General features: G+C 60.7%; 1 protein-coding gene across 4 annotated transcripts in view; it reads right to left on the minus strand.

Annotated features, from left to right (window-relative positions):
* The window catches only part of ADGRL1 (adhesion G protein-coupled receptor L1), a 42,997-nt gene extending 27,033 nt beyond the window's left edge, over positions 1-15,964 (minus strand). The window contains exon 1 of one of the 4 annotated variants that reach the window (XM_043586803.1): positions 15,748-15,964. The gene's annotated coding sequence lies outside the window, so the exon portion shown is untranslated. The remainder of the gene's footprint in view (positions 1-15,747) is intronic. The other 3 variants (XM_043586807.1, XM_043586804.1, XM_043586802.1) reach the window with 3 other exon arrangements.
* Between the last annotated feature and the right edge of the window lie 335 nt (positions 15,965-16,299).

Below are 16,299 nucleotides of genomic sequence, written 5' to 3' on the forward strand. Positions count from 1 at the left end.
GGCCGAGGCCTTCCACCCCAGAGTCCCCAGACGGGCCAGTCAAGGGACCTCTCTCGAGCCAGCCGTGTCTGACTGAAGCCGCACCCTTGGGCCAGAGGCTGACCGGCCCCCCGGAACCTCTGGCGTACACTGCTAACTCCACTGCCCACCCTCACCCCCACCCCCGGCAGCCAGACCCGCCCATCTGGGCACCTTGAACCAAAGGGAACCTCCTGGACGAACCTCCCGTGGTCTGACAGTGCCCCTCAGGTAGCAAGGGCGGTTCACTGGGATGTCACGGGGGATAAAGACCTTCTGGAAGCTTCTTCTCCGCCCCCACCCCCAACTCTGCCCTCTTGTCTCCCCCACCTAGCTTCCCCACCCGGCACAGCATGGGGGTAGGGGCCGGGTACCCAGGCATCCTGGCCTTGACTTGCTTCACTAGCCTCCCAGTCTTGGGCAGGAGTCCAGGCCCCGCCCCCAGCCCTTGCTTCCTGTCTCTCCCGCTCTGGTAGCTAATTAGAATCCAGCTGGCTGGCGCCACAGATCGGGACCAGGGACAACTGAGTCCCCTTCTTTCCCTCTGGGGGACCCTCGAGGTTAGTTGGAGACAGGCGGTGGGGGGGGTAGGTAGGGAGGGGTGTGCAGCCCCCTGGGGAGCCAGGGAGGGGGGAGCTGGCATCGTGTGCCCTTCCCTGCAATCCTCCCACCCATCTGTCCGTCCCTGGGCACAGGGCTTGGTTCTGACCCACTCCTTCCCCTCTCGGCTGCTCCTCCCTCTTGCCACCTCCGTCTCCCCTGGACGCTCTCAGAGCTGCAAACCCAGATCTCTACTCTTGGCCCTTTGCTCTATCTACACCATGGTTCTCAAGGGCGGCCCTGGCCCAGGGGCGCCAGCCTGGCCAGGAACTTCTAGAAACACTCATTCTCGGGGGAGGGCCAGCACCCCATGTTTTAACTGGCTCTCCAGTGTGTGAACACCCACTCAGTCTTCTCCCACACTGTCATCCCCAATCTGTCCCACACTTTCAATGCCATCGACCAACTGATACCTACCACGGCTCTCATTTTCGGTTTGGAATCTCTCAACAGAGCCCCAACTACTGTCTCTCCCCCCACCAAGTGAAAGCCTATCCACCAGCCCAGTTAGCTCCCTGACCCCATTTCTGCTCAGGCCACTCCCGCCTCCAGCTGTTCCCTGAGCACACCAAGCCCTGCCCCAGGGCCTTTGCGCTTGTCAGTTCCTCCACATGTATCTTAGACTGCCCACCAGTTACCCACAAGGCTGCTTCCTCTCACCTCCTTTAGGCTTTTGTTCAAATGTAACTATTTACTTCCTGTATGGTAGAGCTCCTGCACAGACACGGGACACTGGGTTGTTTTGCTCAGCCCTAGCCCCGGCTTCTGGAACAGGTCTGGCACACAGCGATGAGCATTTGTTGCATCTCAGACCCCAAACTTAGGAATCCACCTCGACTCCTCACCCCTCCCCAGCCCTCCCCTTCATAAGCTCCATCGGCAAGTCCCTAGAACTCTGCCTCCAAAGCACCTCACCAACCTGCCCACTTGTGGCCCCCGGTGCCACCGTCCGGGACCAAGCCGCCATCCGCCTCCACGCCTGCCCTCCACTCAGGGCTAAGGGATCCCTGAATGACGTGATCTGCCTATTAACCCTCCCCTCCGCTCTCCACTGGGGCTTGCGTTCCTCAGCAGGGCCTAGAGGCCACTGGCGATCTGGCGTCACCCTGCTCTGCAACCCGCCCCCTCCAGTTCCTAGAATGCTCTAGCTCCCGCCCCCCACTCTCTGCCTGGAACGCTCTCCCCGGTTCCCCATACACCTGCTATGGCTTTTCTCGGCTCAGAGCTCAACTCCGAGGCCACGCGGGCAGAACAACCCACCGCGACCTCCCCAAACGTTCCTGCTGCTCCCACTTGCCATCCGTCTGCCCTGTTTTTGACGTACAGCTTTCGACCACACCCGAAATTACCTTTTTACGCTGGCAGGTCTGCTGTCAACCTTCCCTACTAGACCAGAAGCTCCTTGAGGGCACAGGTTCTCAAGAATTATAAAGGTCAGGGCGGCGCGCTCACGGGCAGGACGGCCCCTTCTGGGCCTCAGACTCCTCTCGAGAGATGGGCAGTAATTTCACAGCACAGCCCTCCATACCTGCGCCCTCCCTATCCCCAGCCTTCAGGAAGTCTCCCCTCTACTGCCTCACCCCACAACCCCGACCGGACAGGGCCTGCACTTTGGGTTCATTTCACAGCATTTTATTTTATTAAAAAAAATTTTTTTTTAATCTTTATTTTTGAGAGAGAGAGAGAGACAGCGTGTGAGTGGGGGAGGAACAGAGAGAGAGGGAGACACAGAATCCAAAGCAGGCTCCAGGCTCTGGGTTGTCAGCACAGAGCCCGACGCAGGGCTCGAACCCACAAACTGTGAGATCCTGACCTGAGCTGAAGTTGGACACTTAACCAACAGAGCCACCCAAGCGCCCCCTCACAGTGTTTTATGTTACATTGTGGGCAGCAGGGGCTTCCTCATTACTTCCCCCCCCCCCCCCATCTCCTAGCCATGAGCAGGCTCAGGAGAAACTCTGACCCCAGTGGACACTTCCCTCCCTGGTTCTCCCTGAGGGACTTAAACTAGTTAGCAGCTGGTTAATACTGGAAAGGCTGCTGGACGCCAGGCTCCGGGGCGGGGGGGGAAGGGGGCAGCCAACCCACCTAGGTCTGGATCCAACTCTGCCATTCACGAGTGGTATGAACCTGAGCCGGCTGTCCCCTCCCCCACCCCGCTTCCGTCTGAGGGGTTCTGGTCAGGACAACAGTCTACGCATGGGACAGGCCAGCCTGGGACCCATCAAAGGGTGCTGTCCACAGCTCAGCAGTATCAGAACACAGGGGGCATGCATCTGAGCGAGGTGGCTCCCACCCCCAAGGGCTGCACCCAGGACCCAGGCGCTGGAACCCCAGGTGGGGTCCCCAGGCCTCTCCCCCATCCACACTCCTTGGGGGACTCAACTAGCCTCCCCCAAGACTGCCACACTGGAGCGCCAGCCCCGCTTCTCTCCTCACCGTCTACACCTCCCTCGGGTCTCCCAGCCTGACCAGACCAAAACAACCCCACCCCCCATATTAGTCCATGGTCCCACCATCCCCCCGGGTCCCTGGGCTGAAACCCAGGGAGTCAAAATCCTTGGTTCCTCTTTCCTTCGCCCTGACATCCAGTTCAGGAGTTAGGACACCCCAGCAGCCGCTCTCCGGACAGCCCTGGCCTCCCCCTAGCAGCCTCCAACCCCTCTGGCTCCCACACTCTGGGCTCCCCACCGGCAGCCAGAGGGGCCTTTAAAAAACTACGGTGTAACAGACATGTAACATAAAATGTGTCATTTTAACCGCTTTTAGTGTATAATTCAATGGCGTTAATTACATTCTCAGTGCTGTGCCACCATCGCCACCACGGTCTATCTCCAAAACCCTGTCATCACCCCAAACAGAGACTCTGTCCTCGTTAGGGGTCACTGCTAGCCCCCGCCCCTGGCGACGACCAATCTACCTTCTGCCTCTACGACTGACTCCTCTGGGGACCTCGTCTGAGAGGAATCGCACAGGATGTATCCCCCTGTGGCTAACTTGTGTCACTCAGCATGGTGTCCCTCAGGCTCATCCACACCGTAGCCTGTGTCAGCCCCTCATCCCTCTTTGGGGCTGAATAATATTCCATTACCAGGATGGACCACATCTTGTTTGGGGATGCCTGGGTTGTTTCCAGAGAGGGGTCTCTTTTTTAAAAATGTTTGTTTATTTTTGAGAGAGAGAGAAAGAGCACCAACAGGGGAGGGGCAGAGAGAGAGAGAGAGAGAGAGAGAGAGAGAGAGAGAGAGAGAGAGAGGATCCAAACAGGCTCTGCGCAGACAACAGGGAGGCTGACGCAGGGCTTGAACTCACGAAACAGTGAGATCACGACTGGAGCCAAACCGACTGAGCCTCTATGAGTCCCAGAGAGGGGTCCTTTTCTTTTTACAGACATCTTGTCACTCTTGACAATGTCTCCCGCTCCACGATCCCTGAGACAACGCAGAATCCCACCAGGTGGCCCCGGTCTGTGTCCCTTAGATCGCAGTTCAGATGTGCCCTCCTCGGAGAGGCAGGTGGGCCTCCAGTCCATTCGGTCTGTGTGCACTTGGTGCCTGCCCGCGCAGGCCCCCCCCCCCCCCCCGCCATCCCGTAAGGTCCTCTGGGTGAGACAGGGAAACCGCCCAGGGCAGCCGCGTTGGCAGGAGGAGTTCATGCGCGTGAGACACTCGGGGCCGCGGCTGGCACACAGTGACTGAGGAGCGTCCCCTGCAGCAGCTGTCACTACCGTCGCCACTGATCGCGTCACTGCCTCAAGACCTCGCTTGTCTACTCGTGGGTTTCCTTCACACCCCCAGGAAAGTGCAAGCTCCCCAGGCCACCTCCGGCACGGAGATACACAGTAGGTCGTCACGCAGATGCTTACCCAACGAATCCCAGGGGACAGAGGTGGGGGCTTGTGACCTGGGGGCCTGGGCACCATTGCCTGAGGGCCACACAGAGCGTTCCCTTCAGGCTGCCCCCCACTCCCTGAAGGCCACTCCCCAGAAAGCCCAGGCACTCCCAGAACGGGCCCCAGCTCAGGGCTGGAGTAGGAGGAGCCGGGCACTGTGACTACTGTCCCCTGCCCTCCCTTCCTGGCCTGTGTGCCCACCCGGCCTGGGCAGCTCGGCCTGCCACCCGGCGCCCACCTAAGCGGGGAGGCAAGGCCAGACGTGGGGAGGGGGAAGCCATGTCCCAGGAGGCCTGAGCCTGAACATCCCTGGGGCCTTCGGAGGGGGGTGTTATGAACTGCCCGCCCCCCACCAGCAAGAAAAAGGTGTGTTGGAATCCTATCCCCCAGCACCTCAGAATGGGACCTGACTTGGTCTTTTAAGAGGTAATCAAGTTGGGATGCCTGGTGGCACAGCCGGTTAAGCGTCTGACTTCGGCTCAGGTCATGATCTCATAGTCTGTGAGTTCGAGCCCCGCGTTGGGCTCTGTGCTGATGGCTCAGAGCCTGGAACCTGCTTTGGATTCTGTGTCTCCCTCTCTTTCTGCCCCTCCCCCACTCTCTCTCTCTCCTTCTCTCTCTCTCTCTCAAAAATAAATATAGGGGCGCCTGGGTGGCTCAGTTGGTTGAGCGGCCGACTCCGGCTCAGGTCACGATCTCGCGGTCCGTGGGTTTGAGCCCCGCGTCAGGCTCTGTGCTGACAGCTCAGAGCCTGGAGTCCGTTTCAGATTCTGTGTCTCCCTCTCTCTGACCCTCCCCCATTCATGCTCTGTCTCTCTCTGTCTCAAAAATAAACGTTAAAAAATTAAAAAAAATAAATAAATATAAAAATAAATAAGTAAATAAATAACGGGTAATCAAGTTAAAATGAGGTCGTTAGGATGAGCCTTCACCCAGCATGGCTGGTGTCTTTACGGAAAAGGGGATATTGAGACGTAGATGCAGATACGTGGCATACAGCAGGGGAGGACAGAGGCAGGGATCGGGATGATCGCCAAGGCGTGCCCCAGAACCCCCAGAAGCCACGGGAGAGGCACGGGACAGACGCTCCCTCAGAGCCTCCACAAGGAACCCACCGAGCCCATACTTGGACCTTGGACGTCTGGCCTCCGGCACTTGGATAATAAGTTTCCGTGGCGAAAGCCTGCCAGTCTGGGGTACTCGGTCGGTCGGGGTACTCGGTTGGTCATGGCAGCTCTGGCAGACGCACCCCCGGGGGGTCAGGACACATGGGGGCGGGTGGGGGACAGAGATGGGGGCAGGGCTGAGTCGCACAGCCTCAGAGAGCCTGGCACAAACTCTGGGATCGCCAGTCCCAGACCCTCCTGTGACGCCAGGGACAGCAGCTGACACCTCTGTGCCCCATCCCAGGCACCGTATACACACGGCACGTTTGGTCCTTTTGAGAGCTTAGTACACGGGGAGGGCGGGTGGGGGGGGCACGCACCCGCATGGTACAGATGGGGAAAGTGAGGTCCCAGGGGCACCCCACTGCTCAAGGGACTCTGAACCCAGGCAGGCTGGCCCCCGAGGTTCGGCTGGGGAGACTGTGGTGGCCGGGACAGCCCCCTTCTCCGGGACCCACCGCTTCTGTGTGACGGCACCCCCAGAGCTGGGCACACCCAGACGTGCTGCACCCACGGGGCCAGATGAGCCTGCACCTGCGTCTGTCCCCACCTCAAGCCTCCGCAGACTTGGGTGACCCTACCTCAACGCGTGGGACACAGGGCTTGCTGCCCTCACACCGCAAGGTGGACCAGACCCCAGGCATGTCCAACCCCCAGGTCATGTGGGCAGTGCACCAGTCCCACACCTGCCTGTTTGCTCCTGAGCCCCACGTCAGGGTTGAGTCGAGGGGGAGGGGTGCGGCGGGGGTCCTGAGAGTGGGTGACACGGCCCAGGCTCTGTCCTCGGGTGCCCTGAAACGGGGCAGGGGAGGGTGACAGGAGGAGAACCAGCTGCTGGAGAAGAGGGGGCGCCTCTAGTCTGCCCTAGAGTGCAGTTGCCATGGCAACCCTCTCCTCGAGTAGGTGGGAGTCTGAATGCCTGGGGGGACACCGAGCAGGGAGGTGAGGAGCTCAGGGCCCCTCGTGGCCCTGCCCCTCCACAGGAATCTCCTGCCTGTCGCCCCAAACCCAGCAGCCTGAGAGCCCAGCTCCACAGACCTGCCTCCTCCAGGAAGCCCTCAGGCCTGGCAGCGTAAAGAAGCAGCAGGCCCCCAGGGGAAGGTACAAGGGCCAGGCTCCAGGGTCTGAATCTGGTGTGGACTCAGGCTCAGCTCTTTGCCTCTGAGAGCCCATTTCCCGTCTCAACTCAGGACTAACAGCTCTACCTCGCAGAGGTGTTGCGAGTACCCAGACGGCGCCGAGCACACAGCCCTCCCCTGGGCAGGACGCCGCGGGCTCAGAGAGGGCAGGGTCCTCCCAAAGCCTCCCACCCCGGCCCCGTATCTCACCATCTCCCCAGAGGGCAGCCCAGGCCTCCCGGGTGCTCATCCCAGACCCCTCTCCTCTTCTCACCCCACTTCCACCCCCAGCAGCTCCCGCGGCCCCTCCTGCAGAATCTGCTCTCCTCCCACTCCTCGGCCCTCACTGGTCCAGCCCCATCACCTGTCCCCTGGGCAGCCCTGCCTCGGCCTCTCAGGTCTCGGGCCATCGCTGCCCGCAGCCTGTTCCTCCCACAGTGACCAGAGGGTGCCCGTGAGCACCTGAGTCGGGCACACTCCTCTGCTCAGAACCCTCTAGGACTCCCACCTCGCTGGGAACAAAAGCCCATGTCCTTCCCCGGGGCCCACAAGGCCCTGCACGCTCTATCCCACCCCTGCCCTCACCTCCTTCCGCTCTCCTTGCTCGCTCAGCCCCCCGTTTCCTGGAGGAGAACATCAGGCGTGGTCCCACCTCAGGACCTTTGCACGGGTTGTTCCCTCTTCCCCAGACACCTGCACGGCTTCTACCTGGCCTAGAGGTCTTTGTTTCACTGCTGCCTGCTCAGGGAGGCCCCGCTGGCCCCAGTGTTCCTACCTCCTATTCCGGCTTTTCTCTCCACAGCATCCATCACCAGCATGCCAGCCACGCATTTGATTTATCTGCTTATTATTTTTCTCCCACTAGATGTCAGTGCCACAGGGTGGGCTTTGTCTGTCTTGTCAGTTTTAAAAGGTCACTCTGGGGGCACCTGGGTGGCTCAGTCGGTCGGGCGTCTGACTTCAGCTCAGGTCATGATCTCATAGTCTGTGGGGTCGTCATGATCTCATAGTCTGTGGGGTCGAGCCCCGCGTCGGGCTCTGTGCTGACGGCTCAGAGCCTGGAACCTGCTTCAGATTCTGTGTCTCCCTCTCTCTCTGCCCCTCCCCTGCTCATGCTCTGTCTCTCTCTGTCTCAAAAATGAATAAAAACATTAAAAAAATAACTAAATAACTAAATAAAAGGTCACTCTGGTTGACCAGTGGCCTGGACCACAGAGGGGTGGGGGCCATTCGAAGAAGCCCTTGCCCCCAGGGCCTCCTCCCCGGTCTCCCCCATCTATCTGCCATTCCCACCCCGTCCACTCTCCACCCAGCCCAAGTGATCTTTGCAAAATAAAAACCCAATCATATCCCTCCCAGCCCATAACCCTCCATGGCTCCCTACTGTCTCAGGTGGCCTAGCATGGCATCTCAGGCTCCAGTCTCCTGCCACCTTCTCACTCCCTTCTCTGCTCCAGCCTCCCAAAGTACCCCCCCACCCCTCCCCTCTCCCCCTACCCCATACACACAGTACCAGGGCCCCTGTCCCTGCCCCACTCTTCCTTCAAAAGGACGGCCTGCGTCGGTCTATAGCCCTGCTCACAGCACACTGGGCCTCCACGCTTTGCTTCCCTGACTGGACTTGGGCTCTGCTGTTGAATGTCTGTCTTTCCCACCGGCTGGGGACTCCTCAGGGAAAGTTCCATCGCGGGTCATCCTGGCTCTCTGTTGCATGCCCAGCCCTGGGCAAGAACAAGTACTTAATTTGTTTAATGAACAAAGACAAAAACAGGCCCGGAGAAGAGGTTATCCATCCAGCGGACAGTCACCTAGTTCCCACTGGGTCACAAGTACTTTGGAGGAAAAAAGGCCTGAAGGGGAGGGAGAGTGTGGGGGTGTATCTGTGGGGACAAGTGTAAATGGGGTGCTCAGGGAACACCTCTCCCGGAAGGAGACATTTTAACAGAAGTGTCAAGGACGTGAGCCCCTCAGGGACCTGGGGAAAGATCTCGGGCAGAGAGAACCGCACGTGCAAAGGCTCGGAGGTAGGAATCTGTCGGCGTGTGGCTGCGGCCCAGCGAGCAGGCGGAGAGTGGGAAGAGGTTGAAGGCTAGGGAAGGTTACGGGACAGGGCTAGTAGGTGTGAGTCAAGGGGTAGGACACAGGCTTTTTCTCCAAGTGAGGTGGGAGCCAAGGAAGGTTCTGAGCAGAGCAGGGACATGGCCTGACTCGGAAGTTCACAGACTCCCTTCTGTTGCCAAGGGAGATTAGACTGCGGGGGGGGGGGGGTTGCTGAGAGCAGTGGGGGCTCCCCATCCCCACCCCCTTCTTTTCTCCCTGTCCACTCAGCCGTCAAAGCCAGGAACCTGGAGTTTACCCCGCGCTTCCTTTCCTCCACCCTCCTACCAGTCACCCGCAAAACCCTGTCAACTCTGGTCTCAAACCCTCCGCACCAGCCCTGATGTCTCAAGGCCCCTTCCGGAGCCTGCACTTTGAGAGCCCGCAGTCGCCTCCTGTTCCTGCTGGCTTCCCGGCCTCTCTTCTTACCCTCTGTAGTTCTCTCCCACGCAGGAACCGGAAAGAACTCACGCTGAGTATTCCCATCCCGTCCGGCGGGCCTTGACCCCTCCATAGGCCTTCCCAGCCCCATGGCACAAACTCAATCCTTCTGCCCCCAAGACCGGCCTCCAGCCTCCTCTCTACACACCTGGCCAGAAAACATCTTACCTTTTCCCCGTGGAGCCACCACCTTCTTTCTGACCTCAGGGCAGGCCTCTCCTCACACGCTCTCTCTCCCCTCCACTGTATCCCTCCTTCCCCCCTCCAGGCTGCAGCTGGGAGGCTCCCTCCCCCAGGAAGCCTTCCCTGACTGATAGACTCATCAGGTGCCTCCTCCAGGCTCCTTACCATGGGAGGCTGGTACCGTGGTGGCCTGTGGTCTCTTTCACCTCATGGTGTTCCCTGCCCAAACCAGAGCCTTGCACTCGGGGCATGACAGAACATAGCTGAAAACGGTCAGAGGAGCCAGGGCCCAAGGCGCAGGGTAAAAGGCCACAGGAGTCTCTGGGCCTCCAGATGCTGGCAGTGAAGGGGCAGGGGTGGGGCGGTACAGAGACCAGAGAGAGGGGGAGATGATGCCTAGCAGGGCAAGAGGGAAGAGTCCCAGGGTCCTAGGTTCAAATCCCAGCTCTGCCCACCTCAGGCTATGTGTTCTTCCTCAGAATTCTGCCTCTCCCCCACGGAAATGGGATGGAAGCCTCCCGCAGTGGCTACGGGGCTTAGGAGTAATATATGACGATCACACGTATCCTCTGTAGGGCACCTCTGTACCAGGCACTCATCTAGGTGCTGGACAGACATCTGTGGAGAAGCCAGACACAAAGAGCACTAAAGGAGTCCGTCCCATGATGTACCAATACCGTGGAGGAACAGGGGCTCTGGTGTGTGTGTGTGTGTGTGTGTGTGTGTGTGTGCGCGCGTGTGTGTGTAGCAGAAGACGGGGGGGAGTGGGTAGTGTGTACAACTTATAATAGAGTGATGTAGAAAGCCCAGACACTGCAGCAAAGCCCCACAAAGGTTCAGGGAGGAGCCGTACAGGTGTCCAAGGAAAAGAGTTCCTGTCAGGGAGCACAGCCTGTGCAAAGGTCCTGGGGCTGGCCAGTGCTTGTTTGAGGACAAGTGAGGAAGCCATTGTGACCAGTGGAGGGAGCATGGGGGAGTGGGAAGAGACGAGGGCAGGGAGGCAACAGGGACAGACTGTATCAGACTTGCTGTGTACTTAAGTGCACAAGTGCGCCCCAAAGGGGGCTCTCCTCTGCTGAGGAGGGTACACCCACAGGTGCCCCGGCTTCCACCACCAAGGGCAACTGTGGGGTACTCTAGGGCAGGAGCTGACCACCGATGGCCCAGTCACTCCCTGTTTTTGCACAGCCGGTGGAGTAAGAGTGGCCTTGCCACACTTTAAACGTTGTGAAGAGGGGCGCCTGGGGGGCTCAGTCAGTTAAGCGTCGGACTTCGGCTCAGGTCATGATCTCACGGTTTGTCGGTTCAAGCCCCACATTGGGCTCTCTGCTATCTGGGCAGAGCCCGCTTCGGATCCTCTGTCCCCCCCCCCCCCCCGCTCCTCCCCCACCCACACATGTTCTCTCTCTCTCTCTCAAAAATAAACATTTAAAACAAATGTTAAAAAAAAAAATAAACAACAGGTTTTCAAGAGGAGGCAGAGGAAGAGTATGAGAAGAGCAGGTGGGCGACCTGTAAGTCTCCCGAGCTTACTATCTGGCTCTTCCCAGAGAAACCGTGCTGACCCCTGGTCCTGAGCAGTAGTTCCCAACGAGGCACAAGTCTGTTCTCTGTCCCAGGCTGTTTGGCAATGTCTGGGGTCTCCGCCGGGGGCGGAGGGGATACTACCGGTATCTGGAGGGTGCAGGGCGGGGATGCTGGCCGCAGTCCTGTGATCCACAGGGCAGCCCCCGCAGAGAATGACCTGGCCCCGATCCCAGGACCGCCATGGCTCGGAGACCCCCTCGCCTGCCTGTGCCACCTCTCCAGGGGCCGGACAGGAGCTCCCGCTTGGCTCCCTGACTTGCCCATTCCTGACTTCCTGGGTATTTTTAGCCTTGAGGGAGGGACCCTGACTGTTTTTAGCTTTGGGGGGGGGGGCAGGGCTATTTTTAGCCTCAGCATCTATTTATTAGAGTTTTTATCTTCCCCAAATTTTGGAGTTGGGGGTGGGGAGGCAGGGGGCTTCTTCTGGGCTATTTCCCCAGGGCCAATGCAGACTGGACACAAGGGTGAGGGGCGCATCCCATGAGACAGAGAGGCTGGGTCAGTGCCCCACCAGGAGGGGCTGCTTGGGCCCTGACCCTGGGTTTCCAATCCCCCCGCCGAACAGAGGGCCCCCACATTTCCCACCTCAGGCTCTCCACCCCATAGCGTGCACAGTTCCATACAGATACCCTCACACACTGGAGCACCCATGAGGCCAGCTCAGAGAGAGCTGGTGGGCACAGGTGGGCTCACAGGTGGGCACGGGGAACAGGTGCAGAGATGGCCCGGTCAGGCCCCTAGCGGCGGCCCTCAGTCCCCCCAAAGGGGCAGGGTGGATGGGGAGCCCTCACTATACACAGCCGGAGGACTCCCGTCCTTTGACAGGCCCCCTCCCATTCACTCAGGTAAGATTTCTTGAACACCTACTGTGGGCCAGGTATGAGTCTCGACACCTTGGATCCAAAAGCAAACCAAGTGACAAACTCCCTGAGCACTTGGATCCTGGCTGGGGAGACAGATGACAAAGAAACAGGCACAATAAATAAATAAATGACAGAGTGTGCAAAAAGGCATCCATGCTAGGCAAAGTCAGGAGGTGGGTGGGAGGCTGCGATTTTAAACAGGCTGCACGGGGTAAAGGTTACGGGGGCGGGGGCTGACATGTGAAGCGGGTGAAGAAGCAAAAGCCTTGCGGACGTCTGCGTGAGAGTCCTGGGTGGAAGAACAGCCAGTGCAAAGGCCCAGGGGTCGAAATGTACTTAACATGTTGGTGGAGAAGTGAGGAGAGAGGGAGTGAAGGGGACGAGGTGTTGGGGACGGTCACGCAGGGCCAAACCCCAAGATGGCCCGGTGCCGGAACCTGCTGTATCACGTGGACACCGGGGCTGCCACAAACCTTCTCCCTAACTCCTGGAATACAGGCCCCTTGACTGAAATCCCTACGTGTTGCCAGACTAAGAGCTCCACGAGGACAGGGCACCGTCCCCATGGCGTCACCAGCACAGACTGCACGAAGAGGTGCACCCAGCCTCGTTCCAAGAAGCCTTGTGTCCACATACCTGCCACATGAGATACAGACCCCCCGCTCCTGTGTGGAGCCACAGACAAACACGGGGCCACTCGCTCTGCAAAACTCACAAACTCCAGCACACAGGAGACCCCTACAAGCATCGGACTAGCCTGTTGGACACGTGATCGCAGCCAGGCTCAGCCGGGTCACCGTCCAAATCGCACACACAGAACACACAGACATCTGACAGAAGCCTGGATTCTGGGGGCGATGAGAACCTCCCCCCGCCCGTGGCTCTGTTCGGCAACAGCCTCCCGTCCTGGGACCCTGCTTTCCTCTTTGATGGGGGTGGCCAACACCCGGCCCAGGAGGAAGGCTCGGTTGCTCAGGCACGTCCAGGGTCACTGCGGTCGGTCGGGTCCAGACTCCAGACCCAGGGAACACCCACCCACCCACCCCCGCCCCAACAAAGAGGGGTCTGGAAGAGGGAAGTGTCTGGCGGCTGGAAATCGGATCCTTGAGAGGAGCCCACATTGAAATCGGAGCCTTGTCCTTGGCCACACAGCTGGCTGGAGAGGTAGGAGGGAGCAGAGACCTGGAGCTCAGCTCCCAACAGCCAGCGGGGATCCCCCTCCTCCTCTTCCGCATTAGGGGTACCCGCTCTAGCTGAGCAGCACAGCCCCTTGGGATCAGCACCCCCCCCCCCCCCACCAGATGCCCACACTGGGGCTCATGCTCTCCTACCAGCCTGGGGGTGTGAGGAAGCTGCACACCCCAGATGCAGGCGGCTCACAGGTGGAGCCCCCCCCACCCCCTCCCCAGGCCAGGAGTTCAGACCGCTAGATGCAGACAGCAGTGCAGCCAGGGAGCCCGCCAGCCCCTCCCCTACACACCTGGTGGGGGTCCTCCTAGGCTCCCCAGGGCACGCTGGGAATAGACACAGGGCTTCATGAGTCTCCCTTCCACCTCTTCCCTACAGGCACCACGGCCCAGGTACGCCGGCCCCGTCTCCCCGCCCTCCCTAACCCTGGGTAGCTTCCAAGCCCAAAGGCAGGCATTAGCAGGGGTGATCATGCCTTAAGCCAGCTCCCCAAGAGTGGGGGGTTGGGGTGGGCGTCCTGTAGAGGGATGGCCTAGTGAGGCACTGGAGGGCAGGGACCACGAGCATGGGGCGGGCTAAGCCCCTGCGGGAGGTCACCAAGGGAGAGGAGGGAAGGTGGCCGTCACAGTAGGAGGCCTGGCGCTCACATGTGAGCGTACATGTATGTGGCTCGTTCCATGGGTGCCACTGCCGCCAGCCAGGGATCGAATTAGTTCCCTTTTCCGCTTTCCAGATGATTTTTCATCTCTGTAATTAATGGGCAAGTCAGTTCTGAACGGCATGGCAGGCAAATTGCTAGTTAGGAAAATCACGGATAATTTTCTCGATATGATAATGAAGGTTGTATTCCTTCTCTTATTCTCCCTGTTTTCATCCTACTTTTAAGTAATAAATTTGGCATTAGTGGGTGGGGAGTGGGGAGGAAAGAGAAGTCACCTGCCCCCACAGCTGGGGCCTGACCCAGCCCCACTGGGAGTCCTGAGCCCCTGGCCATGGGGCGGACGGAGAGGATGATAGACGGGGACCCTCCGTGGGGCACCGCACCATCCCGATGATAATTCAGGTGCCAGGCCTAGAAGAGCAGGTGGAGGGCAGGGAGCCCCCAGCTGTGAGCTGGGCTGATCGGATGGGACCGGGGTCAGGTTACAAGCTCATGCCGGCCCCTGGGGTGCTGGAAAGAAGAACAGAGACCAACAGCCTCTCCCCAAGAAGCAAACAGCATTGAGGTCAACAGGCCTAGAGCAGACATCATCCTTAGGAGTCCCCCACACCTGTCCCCACACTGTCCGACCCCTTCTCTGCGATGACTCCTGTAGCAGCCAAGGGAACAGAGCAAGCAGAAAAGGGAGAGAGAGAAAGAGAAACAGACAGAGAGAGGCGGAGAGGCGACCAGCCATCTTGGCAGCCATCTTGAACCCCTCCCCCTGCTCCCCCAGGCACACCACATGTTTGGATGTGGGCAGACTAACCCAGGCCCTGGGTCCTGCAGGAGCCAGGAGGAAAGGGGGCCCTGCCTCAAGCCTGGGACGGCTGGACACCCACGCAGCTGCCACCACTGGGGAGGGTCATGGGGGGCAGTGGTTACGGCCAGGAAGGTACAGTGAGGGGCTGGGCAGGGATGGGGCTGGGTGCTGACCTAGACTGGAAGAGTAGGGACAGGGCCGTGCGTGGGGGCTGTGCAAACAGACTGCTGTCTTCGTAGGGGTGCTGGGGGTTCACTGAAGCGATGCCTGCAGGGGCATTTTTCTGGCCGAGGCCGGAGCACCCACAGCACTCTCCACCCTCTTCTGGTCCGGACTCCCGTCCCGGGACCCTCCGATGGGAGGATGACAGTTGAATCCCCATAGCTGGACCCAATGAACACCTGGGGGAGAGGGAGGGCTCTCGCCCTCAGAGCCCGAATCCGGGTGGATCAAACCCAACAGCTTCCCAGGTTTAACCGGGTGCCAGCGAGAGCGGGAGCGAGAAGACGCAGCCGAGCTGCCCACCTCCTGACAGCGGTGCCCCGCGCGCTGCGGCCGGCGGGACACCCAGACGGACCCCTCCCCATCCACCGCGTCTCTGCCTCCCGGAGAAAAACAATCCCCAGCCCAGCATCCTGCGGTGCCGGCCCTCGACACTGCTCCTCCGGGGGCCGGGGCCCGCGCGCGGCGCGCACACGCACCCTCTCCGCTCACACCCAGACACCTACACAAACAGGGCGCCAAGCACCCGCGCGCACACGCACCGGGGACACGCAGGCACCGCCGCGCCGCTTCCCCACAAAGGCTGGAGCGCGCGCGGGCACACGCAGCCACGCGCGGGCACACTCGCGGTCCCCTCCCCCCGCCGGGCACCCCGCGGCCGCCCATCCGCACCCCAGCGTCCCCGGCGCTCCGTGGGGGCCGCCCCTCTTGACCCCCAAGCCGGTGGATACGAAGTGCAGGCCGCCCCCGACTCCCCTCCGGCTCAGGTGCAGTGAGTCGCGGCTCCAGCATCCCCTCCCCCTTCGCGGCCCGGACAGGCCTCGGCTCCCGTCCTCCCCCCACCCGCCTCGGCCCGCACACCTGGCCCAGGTGCCGCGTCCCCCTCGCCCTGGACCCGCAGACACTCACCTGTCCAGCGCCGCTCCGGGGTCGGCCCTGCGCGTCTCTCCTGCGGCTCCGCGAACCCCGGCCCCCCGCCCGGCACATCTCCCGGAACCGGGGTGGGGGGGAAAAGGGTGAGGGGTGGCGGGGCGAGGGCGGCCTCCGTGTCCCCTCCTTCCCCCGGCCCAGCACCGCCGCCACTAACCAAAAATTAAAAAAAAAATTAAAAAAAAATTAAAAAAAAAAAAAACCGGATTATACAGCTCCAAAGGCGGCCCCCTCGCGGCGGCAGAGGCTCGGGGCTGGGGGCGAGCGGGTCTGCACCCCTCCCGGAGAGGGAGGCGGCGGAGGCGGCGGGGCGGGGGCGGCGTCAGAGCTCCGGGGGCTGGGGCGAGGCGGAGCCCCCCGAGGCGGCGCCGACAGCGGCCCGCATCTCCCCCGCAGCTCCGCGGCCCCGACGGAGGCGGCACGTGTGCGCCCAGGCGACTTCCCAGCCCCCTCCGACGACGGCGGCGGCGGCGGCGGCCGGGGGGTTAACGGGCCAGCCGGGGCGCCCCTGCAGCCCCCCGCCGCCCGGCG

This window comes from Prionailurus bengalensis, chromosome A2, assembly GCF_016509475.1.
Source record: "Prionailurus bengalensis isolate Pbe53 chromosome A2, Fcat_Pben_1.1_paternal_pri, whole genome shotgun sequence".
Taxonomy (NCBI): Eukaryota; Metazoa; Chordata; class Mammalia; order Carnivora; family Felidae; genus Prionailurus; species Prionailurus bengalensis.